General features: G+C 36.9%; 2 long non-coding RNA genes across 2 annotated transcripts; both read left to right on the top strand.

The window, feature by feature from the left end:
* Positions 1 to 6,408: 6,408 nt before the first annotated feature.
* LOC127775068 (uncharacterized) lies at positions 6,409 to 7,620 on the top strand. Its single transcript, XR_008017864.1, has 3 exons — positions 6,409 to 6,627; positions 6,866 to 6,977; positions 7,215 to 7,620. It is a non-coding gene; the product is annotated as an uncharacterized LOC127775068 (long non-coding RNA).
* Positions 7,621 to 15,172: 7,552 nt separating this feature from the next.
* On the top strand, positions 15,173 to 16,273 carry LOC127774957 (uncharacterized). The gene is made up of 3 exons (XR_008017853.1): positions 15,173 to 15,330; positions 15,728 to 15,809; positions 15,901 to 16,273. It is a non-coding gene; the product is annotated as an uncharacterized LOC127774957 (long non-coding RNA).
* The last annotated feature ends 4,436 nt before the right edge of the window (positions 16,274 to 20,709 follow it).

Genomic DNA, 20,709 nt, shown 5'->3' with positions numbered 1-20,709 from the left:
TACGGTTCCCTCATCCTACTAATATGGATGTGCAGGTCTCCCCCATCAGGGTTTTCCAAACCGCCGGGACCGGAGTTACCGCGCCCCGGTGGTAAGCACGGTTACCGCGTGGTAACCGCGGTAACCGTGAAAAACCGTACAAAATTTATCAAAAATTTAAATTATTTTTTAAATTTATTTGAATTTACGGAGGTTACCGTAGTATTTATATTACCGTACCCCCGCGGTAAGCCCGGTAACCACGCGGTTACCGGCGGTAAGATAAACCCTGCCCCCCATCCGTCAATATTATATAAAATAATTTCATTGCGCTGCTTACAGATATGTCAACATGTCAAAAACATAAAGGTGTACTGCACGTAGTAAAACTCATGCACTTTAGAATTTAGAACTCCTGGCAGTGGCAGCTAATTTAATCGTGCATTCACAATTAATGACCACATTTATCTTGTTTTTTAATAATGGAAAAAAGAATTTCGGCCTTGCTTCAAAGAAGCTACAACTACTTATTATAAAATTCTCTTAAAGAAAACAAATACTCAGGCAACAGTAAGAACATAATAATAAAGCCAACACACAAGACAAAAACAATTATATTGAAGTATATTTGTAAATCTCTATTTGTAGTTGGTGAAAATCTGCATGACCATATTTATCTTGTAGATATTAATATACATGATCTTGTGACTGATAAGTACTGCATGTTAAATAATTAACTGCAGGCACGACAAGTGATCGTAATGGTCGGAAATTCATTGCCACAAGTCCACAGCGAGGCATGGTAAATTAATTAAGTTGAAAAAAAAACATCCATTAAATAGTTTATCCATGAGAGCGACAGGGAACCTATTCTTTGTGCAACATAATTAAACAGTTGGGAGGTCGATCTTGAGTATATATTTGTCGATCTTGAGCTTACGTGAGTGACAATAGAAGCATCCACAACGCAGTAGAAAACAATGTACTCCAGTAAGCATTAGAGACCATCTTATTATCTGGTAATAACCATTGTCAAAGTGGTGAAGAATAAGGCCCCACCTTCTTCCCCATTCTCACAAACAAACATTGTGGATGCCGTAAAAATCTGACCACTACATTGCAGATATATATGCTCTAAGTATTCTTATGTATGAGTGCAATACAAAATGCTGCCACTTGTCTAGCATTGTTACGGAGTTTACAGTCCACCTAGCTACTTAGAGTAAGGGTCCTCTGCAGGTACCTGCAGTACTGCTCACTGATATGTGGGCCCAAGGGTCTGCGGGGTCCACATGTCAGTCAGGTGCAGTACTGCAGAGGATCTGGATTGAGATACTTATGGTCTCTATACTATCTACTCTCTCAGTTTCAATTTTACTTGTCGTTTCAATTTACTTGTACAAGTATTCAAAATTTTGTCAAAATATTTATCATTTTCATATTCCAAAGCACTTTAAAGATGTTTTTCCCTACTATTCATCAATATATCCATACTAATACTACTCACATTATTTTCGGTAAAAATGGTTAGGATTTAATTAACTTAGCATACCTCCTGTTTAATTTGAGATTTATGTATAACGATAAATAAATTGAAATGAAGGGAATACTAATTAACGGACTAGAGAGGTATATTCATGGATGGATGTTTTTTTTGAAACAAATTCATGGATGGATGTGGATTATTCGTGCTACCCACGGTTGGTTGGTCCCTTTCATAATTAAGGAGCTTAACTCTCTCTATATATAGTCGCAGTTCTTACTATTACATTACCACTTGTTTATAGGGATTTTCTAAGATCCACTGTTTTACTTTAGACTATGTGTATATATGATGACAATATATTGGTGCGTGATTGTGCTCTGACGATCGAATAGCGCAATAAAGGTGTGTTTGGTTGCCTGTACATAGGGTGGCTCGCATCCAGCGGGATGTGGTGCATGTGTTTGGTTGCCTGCTTGCACGCGCGAACCAGGATGTGCTGATGCAAAATCTGCCTCCCAGCCAGGCTGAGGGGGAACGCCCGATTCCTTCGTAGCTCCTCGTCCAGGCTCGACTTGTGCAGCGCGTGGGGACGAGCGGATGCAGGCGCGCACGAGCGGGTGCAGGCAACGCGTAGGGGTCGGTCGATCTGCTCACCCCCATCTCTCATTTGTTTCTCTCGCCCATCCGATTGCTCCTCGCCGCTCTTCGCCCTCGTCTCCGTCGTCGTCGCCGCGCACCATTGTCTCCAACCTCGAGATCCTTAACCCTCACCGACTTCTCCACAGCCTCCGTCTCCGTCTCTACTTCACGGGCTAGAACCGGCGGCCTCGAGCACGTCGCCACTCGCCATCGGATCCAGCAGATAGAGGCTCGACGGAGGACACTGCCACCATATCCAATAGAGGGAGGCGTGAAGGAGCTCGCTGGAGGTTTCGGCGACTGCCCCTCTCTGCGCCACCGCCTCCAACCTCGCCGGCCACCGGATTCCCTCCTCACTGGTCACGAATTCCCCATCTTGGCTGCTTCTCGGATCTGGCGGCCACGAGCTGGATGCTGCCAGATCCGGCAGCCTCGGGCTCATGGCCACCGGATCCTGTTGCCCCGACAGCTCCGAACAGAGCGCACACACGACGGCGAACGGCAGGTCGAGGCTTCGGCGGAGCGGCAGGCCTAGCGACATGAACGAAGCTCCTCTCCTCTCCGTTTCTTTTTCTGTTTTTTTTTTCTTTTCTTTTTTCACCGACTGGCAAACCATGACCATGAAACGTGGGAATATAATGATGTTTACTGTATGCACTGCTAATTATTTCACTTATTTTATAACTTTGTGCCATGCAGTATATATATCCTGCTCATTTGACGATTCTTAAAATAATTGTTGCCACGAACTTCAATATCAATAATTAATATGGAAGATAAAATCAAATGTTTAGTACTTAGAAATTTACACTCTTCTTGAGTTAAATTTTAGCTTATCTAAATGGTAGTCCACAAGTTCTAGGTGGTAATCTCACCTTTTAGAAAAAGAGATACCTACCCCTACTGTCCATGCAACCAACCAAACAAAATCTCATGTCAGCCTAGCTAGTCTAATGCAAACAACCAAACAGCTGCATGTGCATCATCTCAACCAGGCCAAACTCAGCCTGGATGAGAGAGATGGGCCAGGCTAGGGGGATACGAGCAACTAAACGCACCCTAAGTCTTCTCGTAACATTGTACAAGTGCAAGCGCTAGCTGGTTACATACATGCGCGCACAACTTACCCTTACCTCTATCATGACTCATGAGAACATCCAAGGAAATAGGGCCATCACATCTCGAGATTAACAAAGTCACTACATATGCCTTATTATTGACGGGTATGTTGTCTAGCTATCATCGAAAAAATAATTAGCCATAAGTACAAGCACTTATGTTGAATCTAGAGGTTGAATATGGATAGATAAGTTTTATCACAAAAAATCTAACTAGCTGAGAACTACGCTTAATCTAAATCAAAATAGACGCATACGTACGTCTAAACAGATTGAATGCCTAAACTTAATTATATGGCCGAGTCTAAGATCAATTGAAACCAAATGATCGAGCAAGGCGCGCGCGGCCGGTTACACCAGATAGAACCTAACCGTGCATGTGTTTTGTAATGGGGGACTTGATGGGTTAATTTTCCTCTTGTCGGTGCGTGGAATTATCCGGAGATTATATCCACGTGCAAACTATACCTGACCACCAGCTGGTCCCCCTCCGTATTTTAATGTATGATGCCGTTGACCTTTTAACCAATGTTTGACTACTCGTCTTATTCAAAAATTTTATGTAAATATAAAAATAGTTATATCATGCTTAAAGAACATTTGATAATAAATCAAGTCACAATAAAATAAATTATAATTACATAAATTTTTTGAATAAGAAGAAATATCAAACGTTTGTCAAAAAATCAATGGCGTCATACATTAAAATATGGAGGGACTATATCAGCTGGCCAAATGACAACAGATCATCGTCGACTTTATAACAGCAGATCTCGAGAAAAATTAAAGCGTTAACAAAGTGTGTAGCAAGTTTCTTTCACGCGCGTAGAAGTAGATCGCAATGCAAAAACATTTGTAATCACTCGATGCTTTCATGTGCCCGCGAGATATCGATCGATCGATCGACATTGCAGATCGACGTACGTATGAGAGAAAGGATGCATATATAAAATTAATATATGTCGTCGAAATCAACCTGATGCAAACACGTCTCGTCAGAGAGAGGAATCAACAGAGAGGGGATAGAATTGATTCCTTGTTCCAAAGCAAGCAACGCAGCTAGCAGCTGGGTGCACGTAACACAGCACAGGTCAGAGGGGACAACATGGCTGTATATTGTAGCTTTCGGCGGCGAGCCAAAAGCTAGCTTGATTCGTATATGTGTATCCATCCATGCAACCGTGAATGAATTAACCGGCGGCCATTTGCTGAATTTGTACATTCATATTGCATGCGTGTGCACATGCATGGACACGATCATATCGATCGATCGAGCATCTGCAAATACGTGCAGCGCGTGCTTTCCTTCCTTCACCGCTGGGAGATGCCAGATGCCCCGGCCAGCGACGCCACACTGTCGAGAGGCTTCATGAGCGTTGTTCCGAACAGAATTAAACATATTCCTGAATATTAATTAGACGTTCGACCTGATGATTCTAGCTTTCGTCTACATGTACATTGTCAAAACTAAAGCAAGTCCGAAGACAATTACTCCTCTGTTTCATATTATAAATCGTTTAACTTTTTTTTGCTAGTTAAAGTTCGCTATGCTTGACTAAATTTATAAAATAAATTAGTAATATCTATAACACCAAATTAGTTTTATTAAATTTAACATTGAATATATTTTGATAATATGTTTGTTTTGTATTGAAAGATTATTATATTTTTCTACAAATTTGGTAAAACTTAAAGATGTTTGACTTATAATACGAAACAGAGGAAGTAGCTAGCTAGCAGGCTATATATTGATCTACTAACTACCTCTGTTTTTTTAGTAATCGACAGTAAATAATATTGAATAAACACACAAAATTTAACCACTAATTTTTTTCCTTCAGAATTTATAAAAACATGTGATTCTGCACCACTGCATTAAAATAAAATTCAAAATGATTCTAACAGTATGTGCTTTAGGCCCTATTTGATTCAGCTTAGAATTATTATAATCTAGCTTATTAGAAGTAAGCTGAAACAAACAAGTAGATTATTATAGCATATTATTATAATCTATAAGCCAGATTATTATAATCTGATAAGCTGCTCTAGAGGAACTTTTTTTCAGATTATTGAGTGGCTAAAGACCCACTACCCCTACATACTTGAGAAAAATTACCCACCTATGCCATCAACCGAACATATAGTTGAGGGCATTATAGACTTTAGTCTTTCAAACCCAATAATCCATGCCTTCAATAATCCAGACAAACAAACAACTCACAGCTTATTATAATCCAGCTTATAGTAATCTGGCTTAATAATCTAGATTATAATAATCATAAGCTGAAACAAACAGAGCCTTAGTGTACAAAATAGAATAAATTAGTGTTCATAAAAGTTTGGATAGGAGAATCCTCTGTTTTCAAATAGTCAGTAATTTATAATTAATGCAAGTGTTAATATTTGCCTTGTGAAAAATATCATTTTGTTTGTTGTAGAAACAATACAATGATGCATGCAATATTAAGGACAATTTAAATGCAGGAGTAATTTTTTTATTAAAGACAAAGTTATATGAAGGAAAATAAAATGGTAGGGGATTAAAAACCATTTTTATGCCATTATATTTTTAATAACTTTAAGGAATACACAATTAAAAAATAATTATCAAATGTTATTGTTTCCCATGTTAGATATGTCTAGAACGACTACTAAGATAGTATTAAATACAGAGATATAAAGGAAGTCTCCAAACTTTTCACGTTTGAATTACAAACCCAAGGGCTAAAGTTTATTACCTGCATGTTAATTGAAGGAAAAATATCTGCCTCGTACTGCACTGATAACGTACAGTGGATTGAGAAAATATTAATTTTGGATTCATCTACTAGATTTACTAGCTCTTACAAGAGGATTTTCAGTAATAAGTTAGCACTGGTACTTAACTAGCGAATAACTTCGCAAAATTCTGCTAGTTTAATTTATTTTCAAACAAGGATTCTCTCTCCAACTTGTCAACAAAATAGCACTATATAGCTGACGAACTCTTACGTTACAACATTATAGTCGCAGGGTCATCTTCTTCTTTTCCCCTTTCGAAGGCATTGTCAATTTGTCAGCCTTCTGCTAGCCTTTGGACTTCAAATCCAGCAACCATCTGAAAAGTTAAATGGCAAGTAATTCAGAAACAGAAAAGCATATCTGCTTTGTTAATTAGTTTGTTCTGGTGATTGTAGTGCGCGTGTGCGTCGATGTTATATATATATAAACACATGGAGGGGTCGATCGATCTCAATAACACATCAACACCAAGCAAACCGACAACTTGAAGCTAGCTAGCTTAGCTGCAGCTCATGCAATAAGCTAATTAGAACTTAGAAGCTAGCACAAAGTATACGTAGTAACAGCTATATTCTCTGATCTCGATGGAGAACAACAAGAACAGCCAGTTGCAGCCTCCTCCAGGTGACCATCGATATCTATTGCTCGCTTTCTAATTAATCTTCAATTAATTAACCTTCATGTATACATTTATATGACAAATACCACAAGCTAGTTAACCCATCTCTCTCTTTATCGTTTAAACTTTTAATTGTTCGTCGATCTCTGAGTTAATTAATCTCTGATATCTAAACTAGCTGTCCGATTAATTTGTGCTTAACTCGCTTAAACTAGAGTAGTAATTAATCATGTGTGTTCGTAGGTTACCCGAGGTTGGATTCGGAGCAGCAGGCAGGGAAGAAGAAGGGACGCTGCTGTGGATCATCTTGCCGCCGTTCAACTAAACGTGGGGAGACGAGCTTTATTGAAGGATGGTACGTATATATACAGTATACTCCACTACTCCAGAACATTATATTTGATGCCATGCATTAATTCTGAGTTAATTAATCTCTGTTTCTTCTCATCCTGGCTATAGTTTTTTTTTGTTTTTTTTTAATTTTTCCCATCTTCAAGTGCGTATATATGTCACTTGGCTAGTGGCTATTTAGTTACTGATCTTTGTTATTGATTAATTCTGATTTATATGCGTTTGTTCTTAATTTTTTCAGCATTGCTGCGCTCTGTTGCTGCTGGCTCTGCGAGCTGTGCTGCGACTGAAGAAGGGATATATATACGATTGAGTTAACTGCGTATGTATTCGCAGTTTTCTAGATAGCATATATGAAAAACAACATTCCATTATCTAATTAAGAAATTAACTGCTTATATATATGTATCACATATTTGCTCCAGATTGATCATTGTGAAAATCGAGGATTGTTAATTATATACGCATGGACGTCTGTCCTTATACTTGTTTAGATGAGTTTGTTCCCAATATAATGTTAATTTGGCGTAATATATTATATATATTGTACTTCTCTCATGCAGTACGTATATAGAGTATATAGTACGTCTTGAGGCATCTATATATACTTTCTTCCCTTGTTATTATTGATCATATATATATATGTATCGACTCTCGTACTCAAAATAAGCATTTTCTACATTCATGTGAAGAGTGCCCTCTGTTTTTAATCATATGCATATATGCTCCTCTTACAGTGCCCTCTGCACGCTTGAGAACTCTATCGATGATATATATGTTATGCGCGTCTGGATTTAAATATACGATGCTGTTAATTTTTTGGTATGATGGTTGATCATTTATTTTATTCAATAAAACTACATAATTATTGTCTTTTACTTGTTTTTATATCATTAAAGATACTTTAAACACTCTGTTTATATATTTTTGCACTAAACTTTTAATGATACGAATAATCAAACGTTATACCTAAAGGTTAATAACATCATACATTTGAAAACAAAGGGAGTGCATTTTTAGAGATGCAGCGGCCACAGAATGTTATTTCAAAATACGAAAATAAATTCTCAACTATATAAAGCATGATGATACGAGATGTCGCTGAAAGTGAAAGGGAAGAAAACTGGTGGACGCGGGAGATATCTAAGATAATATTAATTTCAATGGCAGAGACCACGCGAATCTCAATCGTGCTATGCTCTGCTTGTAGAATATAAATCCACATGGACAACTGATGGCCGAGAAAAGCAGCAAGAGAGTGAAAGAAAAAGGCCTTTTAGGGCGGATATGGTGTCTGAATTAACGTAATGGGAGAACTTTAACGGTCGTTGGAGTTTAATTCGCTTTGCAAACCTTGTCTTTTAGCAAAGTGTTGTTCTTCCTGTTGTCTTAATTAATCTATTCATTTGAACTTATTTAAATAGCACACACATAATTACATACTCCCTCCGTCCAAAAATATAAGCATTTTTAGAATAGTGTCAAGTTAAACATTTTTAACTTTGACTATTAATAGCAAAAAAAAAAGTTCAATCAAGTAAAATTGATATTAGTACGCAGATTTATCATTAAACAAACTATCATAATATGTAACTCTTTTTATTTTAAACATCTTACTTTATATATATTATTGGTCAAAACAGTGTCTTGAATACCGCATCAAAGTCCAAAATGCTTATATTTTGAGACATAGGGAGTATATAGTCTTTTAGTTTTGGTGGCTATCTTGGGACTGTACTTTTCCGTTTTTTTTTTTTGCGAGAATTGATGCCCACCAAAGCATATATGCCAGTACACTATATATGATATGCGTTGGTACAGAAGGGACATTATGAAATGGTTCACAAATGATATAGGGTATGTCTCAGACGATTTCCTGAATTCCTGTACAGTTTGAGAAAAGAGCTTCACAGATGAGGGGGATTATCACAAATATAGGTCTAGTAAGGGCATTTACAGGGCATTGACGTGGTAATTGGCTATGGCTCTCGAAGCCGCCACTCGTCTTAGTTAGCCCGCGCCATGTCCTTGCCGCAGGGCCCCCTTGTGCCTTGCAAAGGGCGCATTGCCTCATTAGGGCTGAGGCCCACTCAGCGGTAAGCCTCCCCCCTGCTTTAAAAATCCATCATTCGATACCACTAGAAGAAATATGACCTTATGTGATGAATTTCTCGTGACGTCGGAGCTATTCGTCATTAGCACATTCCATTTTATGACGATTAGTATGAGATGGGTTAGCTTAGTGACGAAAAAAAGGTGTTCGTCGTTAATACCAACTAGAAATCGTCATAAAGTATTTCGATGGGACATCGTGACGAATATTAATTTGTCATAAGGGGCACAAAGCAAATGTCACAGATTTATATAATGCATTTATAGAAAAATATATTTATAGTTAAAGCAATTTAATCAAGTGAATTAATGAAGAAACTAAAATTTTCCTATAAAAATCATGGATGGGAATATTTTTGTAATATTCTACATGGTCTAAATTATTCTCTGAAATTTTTCGTGAATTTTAGAAGCTCAATAACTAATTTTAATACCATAAAATTTATTTAATCTATTAAAATAAATAGAAAACAAATTAAAATCACTCTCTTTGTCCTTGGGCCTTTTTCTGCCCAAGTATTACTCTCCCTCCCTCAGCCCGCTTCTCTTTCCTTCCTTGGGACGGCTTCCTTTTCCCCAGTTCCCCTCCTCCCTCTTGGGCCGCTGGCCTAATCCTTTTTCTCCTCCCTCGCCAAAAAGTCTATTATTCCTCCCTCCTCTTAATTCAAATAAATTTTTGGGTAGTAAATGATTTCAAATTAAAAAATTATCAACAACAAAGTTGTATAACTTATCAAGATCTACAACTTTTGTTTTGGTCATTTTGCTATATGACTTTGTTTTAATAATTTGAATTTGAATTTCAAATTATGACAACTTCAAACAACATTTTCAAGTACTAAATGATTTCAACTGAAAACTTCATCAACAACAAAGTTAGATAAATCATCAATATCTACAACTTTTGTTTTGGTTATTTTGCTATATTACTTTGTTTCAATAATTTGAATTTGAATTTCAACTTATGACAACTTCAAATAATATTTTCAAATACTAAATGATTTCAACTGAAAAAGTCATCAACAACAAAGTTGTATAACTCAGCAATATCTATAACTTTTATTTTGGTAATTTCTTCATCTGACAAAGTAATAAGAGATACGTACATTTTGTGAACAATGTTACAAATCACTTTACCGGATGAAGAAATGACTCAAATAAAAGTTATAGATCCTGATGAGTTATGCCACTTTGTTATTGATGATTTTTTCAGCTGAAATCATTTAGTACTTGTAAATGTTGTTTGAAGTTGTCATAATTTGAAATTTAAATTCAAAACTGTTCAAAGAAAGTCATATAAAAAAATGACCATAACAAAAGTTGTAGATGTTGATAAGTTATACAACTTTGTTGTTGACAACTTTTCCATTTGAAATCATTTACTACCCGAAAAATTATTTCAATTTCTTATATTTTAAAATTCAAATTTTATATAGTTCAATTAAACTTGGATGGAGAAATGACCAAAAGAAAATTGGTAGATCTCAATGAGTTCTACAACTTTACTTTTGACAACTTTTTCACATAAGTTCATTTAGCTGTGATGTAGCAGGTAGGACCCGATTTGCTTCGTTCTTGATGTGGACGTGATTTCATTGTCGACTTACTGTTCTATGCTGCTGCAGCGAGCTGTCTAGAAGTACTATTTTCATTATAGGGCAACATGTGCTATATATACAGATAGTTGTATTTCGTGCTTTTGATACAATGTTGTTAGTGTATATAAGTAACTTCAGATTTTCTATCTCCATTTTGCTGAAAAATGTTTCTTTATTTGTGTTTATGCAATATCTGTTTCTGCATTTTTGTGAGAGCCATGTGAGATTGATCATACGCCTCATTGTGGTTACGTAGTTGCAGGATGCAGGTTCTCATGATCAGAGATGACAAAATGCATGGGCAGGTTGTAGTTATCAGGTAATGATGCAGCTACTCTTTAGATATCTCAATCACTCAGTGTACTGAATTATGTTTTTAAATCATGTATAGAGGTAAATCATGTACAACTGAATTTGTTATGTCTACGTCTTCTTATTATGCTATGCCTAACTCATGAATTTTACTATTCCTCACCCATTCCGTGTGTTTGTTAGGTGTCTGCTCAATATGTAACAAGTTTCATTTACTATTATTTCTTCTACTTATCATGCAATGCAGGTTTCTCTATCCTCTTCATGTCGACTTGCTGATTCATGATGGAGATGGTTGTCTTTTGATTGGTGTCATTTCGACACGTGACTTGGTTTGGTTAGCGAATGTAAATGACTATTTAGCCATGCGACTTCTGTTTTGGCGAGTGACTTTTATGTTCATTAGTGACTTGTGGTTGCTTATTTTGCTACATAGGATATGGTCATGTACTGAGTAAACACGTCACTGAATTGGGCTATCAGATGTGTGGATGTTAATTGGGTTTTGTATTGAATTTTAATTGGGCTGAATCCATTTGATATATGGGCTTCTTGAGTAAGCATGGCCCATATGCTATTTTGTTGCAATGCTTGCGCCTATTGGGCTTTTTGAATATGCATGGCCCACTCAATATTTATTCAATATACATGAATTAGGCTGAATTTATTAAAATCTAATTGGACTTACAATAGGCTTAACCCATTAATAGGTTTTTCACTATATGGGCTTTAAAAAGGCCTAGCCCAAAAACAGCTTGCTCACTACATGGGCCGTAACATGCCATATGGAATCTCATGACGTTTTTTAGGCTAGATAATGAAGAATATGAGCGTCACAAAGTTATGACGATAGAAGGATCGTCACTAGATTAATGACGAAAAAATAAGGTTTCGTCATAGAACGCCTTTAGAGACGCATGATAGGTGACGAATGAATTTTCGTCACGCGAGCGTCACAGATTACGAAATATGACGAAATTTTATGTGTTTGTGACGTAAATGAAACGTCACCTATCATAAGATCTCTTGTAGTGTACTAAACCACCACTACTACAACATTTTTGGGCCATTTAGGCTTAAACCACACATCACTCAAATAGGTTAAATGTTTGTTGAAGCACAGTGGCCGGATCAGTGGGTGGAGAGAGAGGATCTAAAGGGAGGAGGACAGTGGCTATGAGGAACTTGCCAAGAGGATCCCGCCACCGTCGTGATTGCTGGTTGTTGAGCTAGTTTGCCGTCCCACACACCACCTTGATTTGCGTTGTTTGGATTAGAAAAGGAGGGGGGGGGGAGGTGTATGGTGGTGGCTAGAGGCAAAGGAGATGCCTACACTAATGAGTGGATCTGGCTAGAATGGGAGGACTGGTATAGTCTGTGATGCCAAATATCTAAGGTATGGGGCGGATCATACATTGCCACAAGGCTGTGATGCTCGTTAGAGGGCCAGGATGCGTGTGTGGAAGAACTCATAGTGAACAAAGATTGAGCCATCGAGATGGGGATTAGAGAACAATGAAAATAAGTTCGGGGAACGACCGAGGGACCTTTGAACTACTAGGCAATTGTTTAAATTAGTATCTTTCTCTAGGGTTCTATTGGTGAATTGTTAGGATCAAAAGTTAGTTGAGATTAAAGATGTCAGTTGAGAGTTGAGATCACCTTGCACCGTGGGGCAAGCGAATTTCTAGACGTGTGGCTTCATGCCACATGGCACACTTTTTCTCCATGAGGTCACTCGTAGGAGTGGCCTCCGTTGTGAATGTCCTAAGAACCGTAATGTTTATTAAGATCCTTTTTGTAACTAACTGTTTAGATGCTATCTAGAATCGTTAGTGATGGGTGTTACTCATGACAAAAATGGGATAATTTTTTGCCATCCCTAGCTTGGGTTTTGCTTGGAAGACTAACATTTTGTCTATATATATAAGACATTATTTTCACCATCCAGCTATAACAGAATCCCCTCTTGCCTCAACCCAACCAAGATGTCATTGCACTGAGACCATGGAAATCCTATATATATATATCTATAAAGTATATCCCCACCATTTAATGTTAATTCTCTTTTTTCTCATGAAGTTACATCATCTTAATTGGTTTTAGTCTTTGAATGATTCATCAAGGGTGAAATTACATATCTTCTCCCAAAGAGCCACTCATACATCTCAGTTATTTATAACGACCCAGGTAATTATTGATCAAGGTGTACAATTTATAAAAATCACTTATAAGAAATCATATAGTATAGTAAGTAAGAGAAAACAAATATGACTCATATCTACTATTTGTCATATAATTCTCCTGCAACAACGTATGAGATTCCCATCTAGTAGATATGAGTCATATTTGTTTATAAACCCACAAGAGTTTGACACAAGGCCATGGTTCCTGCTTTTGTAAAGAAGCCATGGAAATCACCATGATGCTACCTTCACGATAAGACTTTTTTTTGTGGGGCGTTTGTATATATGCATGTTAGGGGGAGGGGGTGGCCACAAAAGCTACACTAGGAAATGTGAGACGATAGAAGAGAGAATTGGGGAGGAAGATTGAGGAGTCACAATGACTTCCTATTTTAAATGGCAACTTCAGCAAGACAAATAGAAAATAAAAATTTTGCAAGGGTTTTCACATAGTTTTTTTTTAGAACTGTTAGCTGGGGATAATTACTAAGGGTTCTAGCTAATGAATATCTACACTAAATATTGATGGTTACAAAGTAGAAAACCTAGACACCATCTTTAGAACTCTGTCGTCTTTGATAATTGACATATATGATATTAGGCTTCCTTTTCCTTCCAATATACTTATGTTTTTATTACACGGAAGAGACACCGCATTCACACATCTCGGAATACATCACCTCTTACCACATGCTAAAAGATGAAAACCAATGGCAGCTCTCCAACCTCATTAAAATCCTATTAAAAGAGCAGCCCCATGTGCATAATATTTATTACCATCAAATTTCAACTGTGGTTTTCTTTAAGGATATATCTGTATACATGATTGTTTTTTAGATACATAGAAAACCTTTTCTGATTGTGCGACTTTGCTAGCTGCTAAATTTGAAGTGGGTTACGTCGGCATTAGTTATACATGTTTTTAAATATTCTCATACACAACATCTAAGAAGTGGGTTCTAGTTTTTTTTTTTACCATGCATGCATATATAACCCTGTTAAATCTAGAGATCAACAGTTAACTTTAAACTATAAATTCTTTGTTGACAACAGTTGGAAAACCACTACATATAGCTAGATCGACTTCCCTAGAATACACAGAATGTTACTGTTAGTACTGAAACAAGAAGCCAACAACCGGCATTTCGTTCATTTTGACAGCTGGGACATTGAACTACAGTGAGTGTAGAGAACAAATTGCCATTTCCAAAGAATATTATCGAAATAAAAAGAGTATATACATATCGCGATGTCTGCTACTAGCTACTTAGCAATGCAACAAATGCAAGTAGCAACAACTGTAATTTATGGAGAACAAACTCCATCCTCTGTTAAGAACAAATTAAAATAGATTCTTACTGCCTCCCTGAGAGGCCATCCAATTCGCTATAATCAACTGCATGCTTTATGAATGCATGCGCACCTGAACCTAATTCAGAAGCCGGGAACTGATCGACCCTGTTCTTTCAGTAATTAATAATTCTCATTTCATCACCAATATCAGCACCGTTTGCCGACAAGCGACGATTAATCAGCCCTATCGATTTCACTCTCTTAACTTTTAGTTTTTGTCAAAACCGCGGCTAGCTGATCTGGTTTTAATTGTTCCAAGTTCAGTCCAAGAAGCATCCCCAGCAACAAAGACAGATTCGATTGGTCTGGGAAGACAACCAGCCTGCTTTGCAACCTATCCATGCATCGATCCCTAACCTTCTCCATGCACCAACCAAAAGTCAATATGGATCGATCGAGATCGAGAGCATCAGATAAATCTCCTTTCGATCATTTCAACATTATTCTTTCTTCAATTTTGAGGAATCTTTTGATTGCCAACTTTGATCGGCAAGCTGTAGCTCTCATGTGAAACCCCCGAAAAGAATATTGATTTTGCATACGTGCACGCATCGATCGTATGTGCCCCGCTTTATATCGATCGGCTATATAAAACCCCAGGGAGATCTAGCCTTTCTCTTCATCTCAATTCAAACAACACAAATTTGATAAAGAAATTAACGCAGCTAGCTACTTGATCAAAGAAACCTCTCCTTGATCTAGTAGTGCGAGCTAGCTAGCTATAAATTCGCAGTAGAACGCAGCCAGTGTGTAGCTAGCATGGACAGCAACAACAAGAACCTGCAACCACCACCAGGTATTTAATTATTGGTCAATTAATTAAGCAACCAAGTTATATACATCTACTCCCTCCGTACTTATAAAGGAAGTCGTTTAGTACAATGTTTAAGTCAAATCTTGAGAATATAAATCATTAATAACTCTTAAGTTGTTGAATTTGAAAATGTAAAAATTATATGAATAAATTTGTCTTGAAAAATACTTTCATAAAAGTATACATATATCACTTTTCAATAAATATTTTTATAGAAACAAGAAGTCAAAGTTGTGTTTTGAATACCGTGTCGCTGTCCTAAACGACTTCCTTTACGAGTATGGAGGGAGTACACTTCTGTGGTCTTAATTAATTTCTAGCATCGATCATATTTTTGGTTTTTTTTTTTTTGTTATTAATTTGGTTTCGCTTTCGTCAGGCTACCCGACGGTGGATTCAGAGAACGGCGGCCGCGGACGAACGACGGCTCGCGGGAGAAAGACCAGATTCATCGATGGATGGTAACTAATTAAAATACACTCCCCATCCATATGCTCTAATTTTAAAATTATTGTCTGAATAATGATGTACTTATTGGTTGTGCTTTATCAGCATCGCCGCACTATGCTGCTGCTGGCTGTGTGACCTTTGCTGCGATTAGAGGAAGGGAAACAGATGAGATTAAAAGATGCCTTGATATTATATGTGGATAGTATTTCTACATGGGTGTGCTGAAAAGAGGATCTTTGGAGCAGAGAATTGAATACAACGAAATGTTGTTGCAGAAAGTATACATCCCGTAATTTCTGCGTATATTTTCGATATATATATAGCGCGGAATAATGAATAATGATATGCGTGAAGTATCTATGTAATTCATTAATTACATAGTGTGCTCGTTTTGATTTGTATCCATTTTTCAGCTCATTTATTTTGACCCATATAAAAATGTATAGATAATCTGATTCCTCAATTAATGAGTTAATCTTTCCTTGGCTCCAGATGTGTGTAGCGAGTTAGGGACGCACATTGTTTTAGATGATGGAAATAGTTTACGTCTCCGGTATCTGTCGACATGCACCGTTGCGCACACACACAGTCAATAAGTTTTACTGTTGAGAAAGAAAAAGACAATATCAAGTAATGGGACAATGCCCCAAGTGCTCTAATTAAAAATATAACCATTATATTTAAATTAAAATTTAAGACAAATCATACAAATTTCAGCATGTAATTTTATAGGTACTATACCATTCAAAGCGGGAAAAAACTATTTACTACCAATTTTAAGAGAGTATAGCACCACTGCATATAGATCCCGTTCCTCCTGTGATAGCGTCAAAGTGCAATTGCGAAGCTATTTAGTAGACATGAAGATAACCTGCAAAATTGGTAGGATTAGTTAGATTTTTATTATAATAATCTGATAATGAATTTGAACATTGATTTTGATAAAAAAAACTAGCGATTCTGACTAGTTAATGTTTATTCTTAGGGTGTGTTCTTATCCATAAAAAATATTATGGATCGATGCAACAGTACACTTCCCAAGCTGGTTTTAACGATTCTACATGAATTTCTTAAAAGAAAACTATATCAAATCTATTTGTTAACTTTGTAATAGTTAATTTATTCGTTTGCACCATCGACTCACAGAATCATTCAAGTACTATTCAGCTATTCGAGAAATTAAAACAAGCCTCGAGGGATTAATTTCACCATCCTTGATAGGTACTAGGAGGTACCAATTCTTTTTTTTTAAAAAAAATATTGACACCTTTTAGTACTTATAGTGTAGAATTTATAAATTCTACACACTAGAAATAAAATATAGTTACTCTCGGTATCCTCTCAAAACAAATGTAAAATTTCTCCATTAATTTGTAGGATCGAATCACAAGAACTAAGCCAACCAGAGGGGGGTGAATGGTTGGTATACCCAAAAACCGAAAACTATTAGCGGAAATAAAAGTTACCCTCGAAATCGATAGATCGCGGTCTGACCGAAGTGGATGCGCCGATCTGACCGCCTAATGAACGTCGGTCTGACCGATGTAGATCGATCGGTCGAACCGTCGAAATCGCCTGCCGCTGCCTGCTTGCGCCGCCGGTCTGACCGCCCTAGCGCCGCCGATCTGACCGCCGCTTGTTGCCGGTCTGACCGCCGGTGAGATTCCGGTTGGACCGCCGAAACCCGGTGAAACACAAATCGAAGAACTCTCAAAGTAGATGACAACTTTATTGCTTCTCTCTATGTTTACAAAGTGCACCAACAGCACTCCTTACAAAAATCTCGACTAAACTCGAAACCCTAACTAAACTAACAACTCAATTGCTCTCAAAAGCGATACACAAACGATACTGGGAAGCCTCACGCTCCCCCTCTATTTATACATGAGGTAGGCAGCCTAAAGCCACGAACCAAACTCATACTAAGAGTTCTAAACACCTTAGAAAACCCTCTAGTACAAGAAAGAAACTTTACATAACCAATTGTACCAAATTTGGACTCCTTCCAAATTCGACTCCGCATCCCATACGCATACAATACCTCCATCGTATGCCATATGGAATCTTCACCAACCACGTGCATCAACTCTAGCCTTAGTATCCCGCATGATATCTGACCACCACGAACATCGTCTTTCCACCAAGCCGACTCCCGGTCCATCACCGCAAATACTCTCCCGAGGCATCGAGTCACCTACACATGAAACAAACAAAGAAACTATATTCCGAGTCCAAGCTATCTCCAACTTGACTCATTGTTAGCAAACAACAGTATTACATACGTAAAGTATCCATCTAGAAGCCATAACCATGAAACAATCACGAATATCCAAAGAAACAACCCGAAACCGAAACCGACACAGCGTCGGCCGGTCAGACTGCGGGCCTGCCGGTCTAACTGCTCGATCACCACCGGTCTGATCGGCATACACCGCCCAGTCGGACCGGTCACATGAAATAACAGTGAATTCGATCATCACCTGAAAATTGATTATCTCCAAAACCACTTCGACGATAATCTCCAAATATCAAAACCAATAATCACAGATGCCAATTGTTCATCACAGAATAAGAACCAAAACACACTTTGATCTTACATAATTAACATGATAGACTGCGCGTAGGTTGTTAGGCATATATATGTTGATATGTAGGTCTCATCAGCCTTCTGAGGGATGCCCAAATAACAGTACGTATATTGCTTGCAACAACGAGATGACATTCACACAGGCGGCGTATATATATGGTTCGTCAAAAGGGACCTACAAAATACTCACTCCGTTTCATATTATAAAACATTTTAATTTTTATCATTATCAATCTCTTTTTAAATTTAATTAAGTTTATATAAAAACATAGTTCCGCATTTTCAGCACTACAAAAATATTATCAAAACATATTTAATGAAACTAATTTGGTATTTTAGATGATGTTAAATTTTTCTACAAACTTGGTTAAACATAAAAAAGTGTGACTAGTAAAATAGTATAAATGACTTTTTTTTTGAGAATTCATGCATTTTATTTAAAAGAGAAAATATCGTTTAGAAACAAATTGCATGAGTTATAGTTACATCTCCAGTGGGACTACTGGTAAGTGCTAGTTTGACAGGACAAACACCCCTTTGACAAATGTGAGAAATATTTGAGCAGTCAAATAGTATAAATGACTTATAGTATGCAACGGGAGGTAATAGATACTAACTCTATTTTGGTTTTCATCACTCTTGTACTAGCATGTACTTTCATCTTATAAGTTGTTTTGTTTTCTTTTCTAGTACATCAAACTTTCTTTAAGTTTTACTAAGTATATAGAAAAACATAGTATCTATATCACAAAAAAACTCTTTTTTCAATTTTTTTTGTGAATTTAGTCTAAATGTATTCAATTTCAGTTAAAATTTCAAATAATTTCATGTAAAACAGTTCCAAAAATATTTCAGTGACCACCGAAATTTCGACCAAAACCAAAAGTGTAACCCTGCTTATATATGTACGACGATCAAGAAGACAGGGAATGGTAGCCATAGAGGTGGAGCGAGCTAGCAGTTGAGATAGAGGGGAGAGGGAGATTAGTTGAGAGACGTGGGAAAAAAATGCATGTGATATCATGCGGCTTCCCAACCCTTGTATAGCTCTCCACCCGTGCACTTCCGATTTATTCACATGTCTACTTGAACAATATTATGTGTGCACCATAGTGATATGTTTGTGCATTGCAATATAGATCCATACGACTAAGAATGTGGGGCGATGCATGTATGGGGCCCTATGACTGAAGATGGGCTAGGAATATGGATTTAGCATAAAGCACCGGATCTAACAAGTTTTTTCGTTAACCAACATATATTGTACGCTTTGTGCAAGGAGGGATGACTCCACAAGTGGAAAATCTTATATCTACTACTTGAAAAGTACTTGAAATATAAGATCTTCCCTTTTATGCATGTATGACAAATTAGTGGCAATGGTGATTATTAATTGCACCGTCGCATTTGAAAGAGGGTTCATGCGTTTTTTCTTCTAGTTTAATCTTTTAAAATTCTGTAAGTGATTTGTGCATCCTAATACAATTTGGAATTCAAAAACTATGTTTAGAAAAGAGAGCTCAAATCATCCCACCACGCATAATCTTCGATAAATTGAAGTTCTTGAAGCCTAAACAAAACTAGCTAATCAACTGTTTTTGAGAATATATGTGGTGCTAACCCTACATCAGCTTTTATTTGATTTGTCCCATCACATTTCATCTCATATGTGCTATAATTTCAAGAGCACAATAACACGTAGCAACTTTTAATATTACTTAGAAAGCAGAAAGTAACGATGTTTAGTTATTAATCAATTTTGTAATCTCTGAAAGGACTTGCTTTGGTAAAGGATTATTAATTCAGTCCTTTAATTTGGTTTAAAAATCAAAAATCAACTATGTATAACTTAATTACCAATATGCCATTGCCATTGCAATTTACTAACCTGAAATTCACTATATATCCAAATCTCATCTATTCATCTCACTGTTAAATGAAAATACATTATTTTGATTCCACTAGGCAATTTCATCATATATTTTCCTCAGCAAAGAGAACTGAATACTTAATACCAGAAAGTAATAAAAAATAAAAATAATCAACAAGAACGACATTACTTTAAACCACAACCGATGTATTAATAATTTTAAAAGTAGCACAACATTGTTCTCTTAACCGAAAAACAAAGATAACAATAGTGTTCAGAACACAAACAAATTAAACAGCAACAAGAAAAATCACACGGATAAATAATACATGTTCAACAATAGAACATATATCAAGGACAAAGAACCATAGCATGCATCTCTAGGACACACACGATCACCAAGCTGTGTGTGTCCTCTCCCCTTGATCATCTGCATGCGATAATCGCCATTGCT

This window comes from Oryza glaberrima, chromosome 5 (genome assembly GCF_000147395.1).
Source record: "Oryza glaberrima chromosome 5, OglaRS2, whole genome shotgun sequence".
NCBI classification, from domain to species: domain Eukaryota; kingdom Viridiplantae; phylum Streptophyta; class Magnoliopsida; order Poales; family Poaceae; genus Oryza; species Oryza glaberrima.
This window is presented reverse-complemented; position numbering and strand designations above follow the sequence as displayed.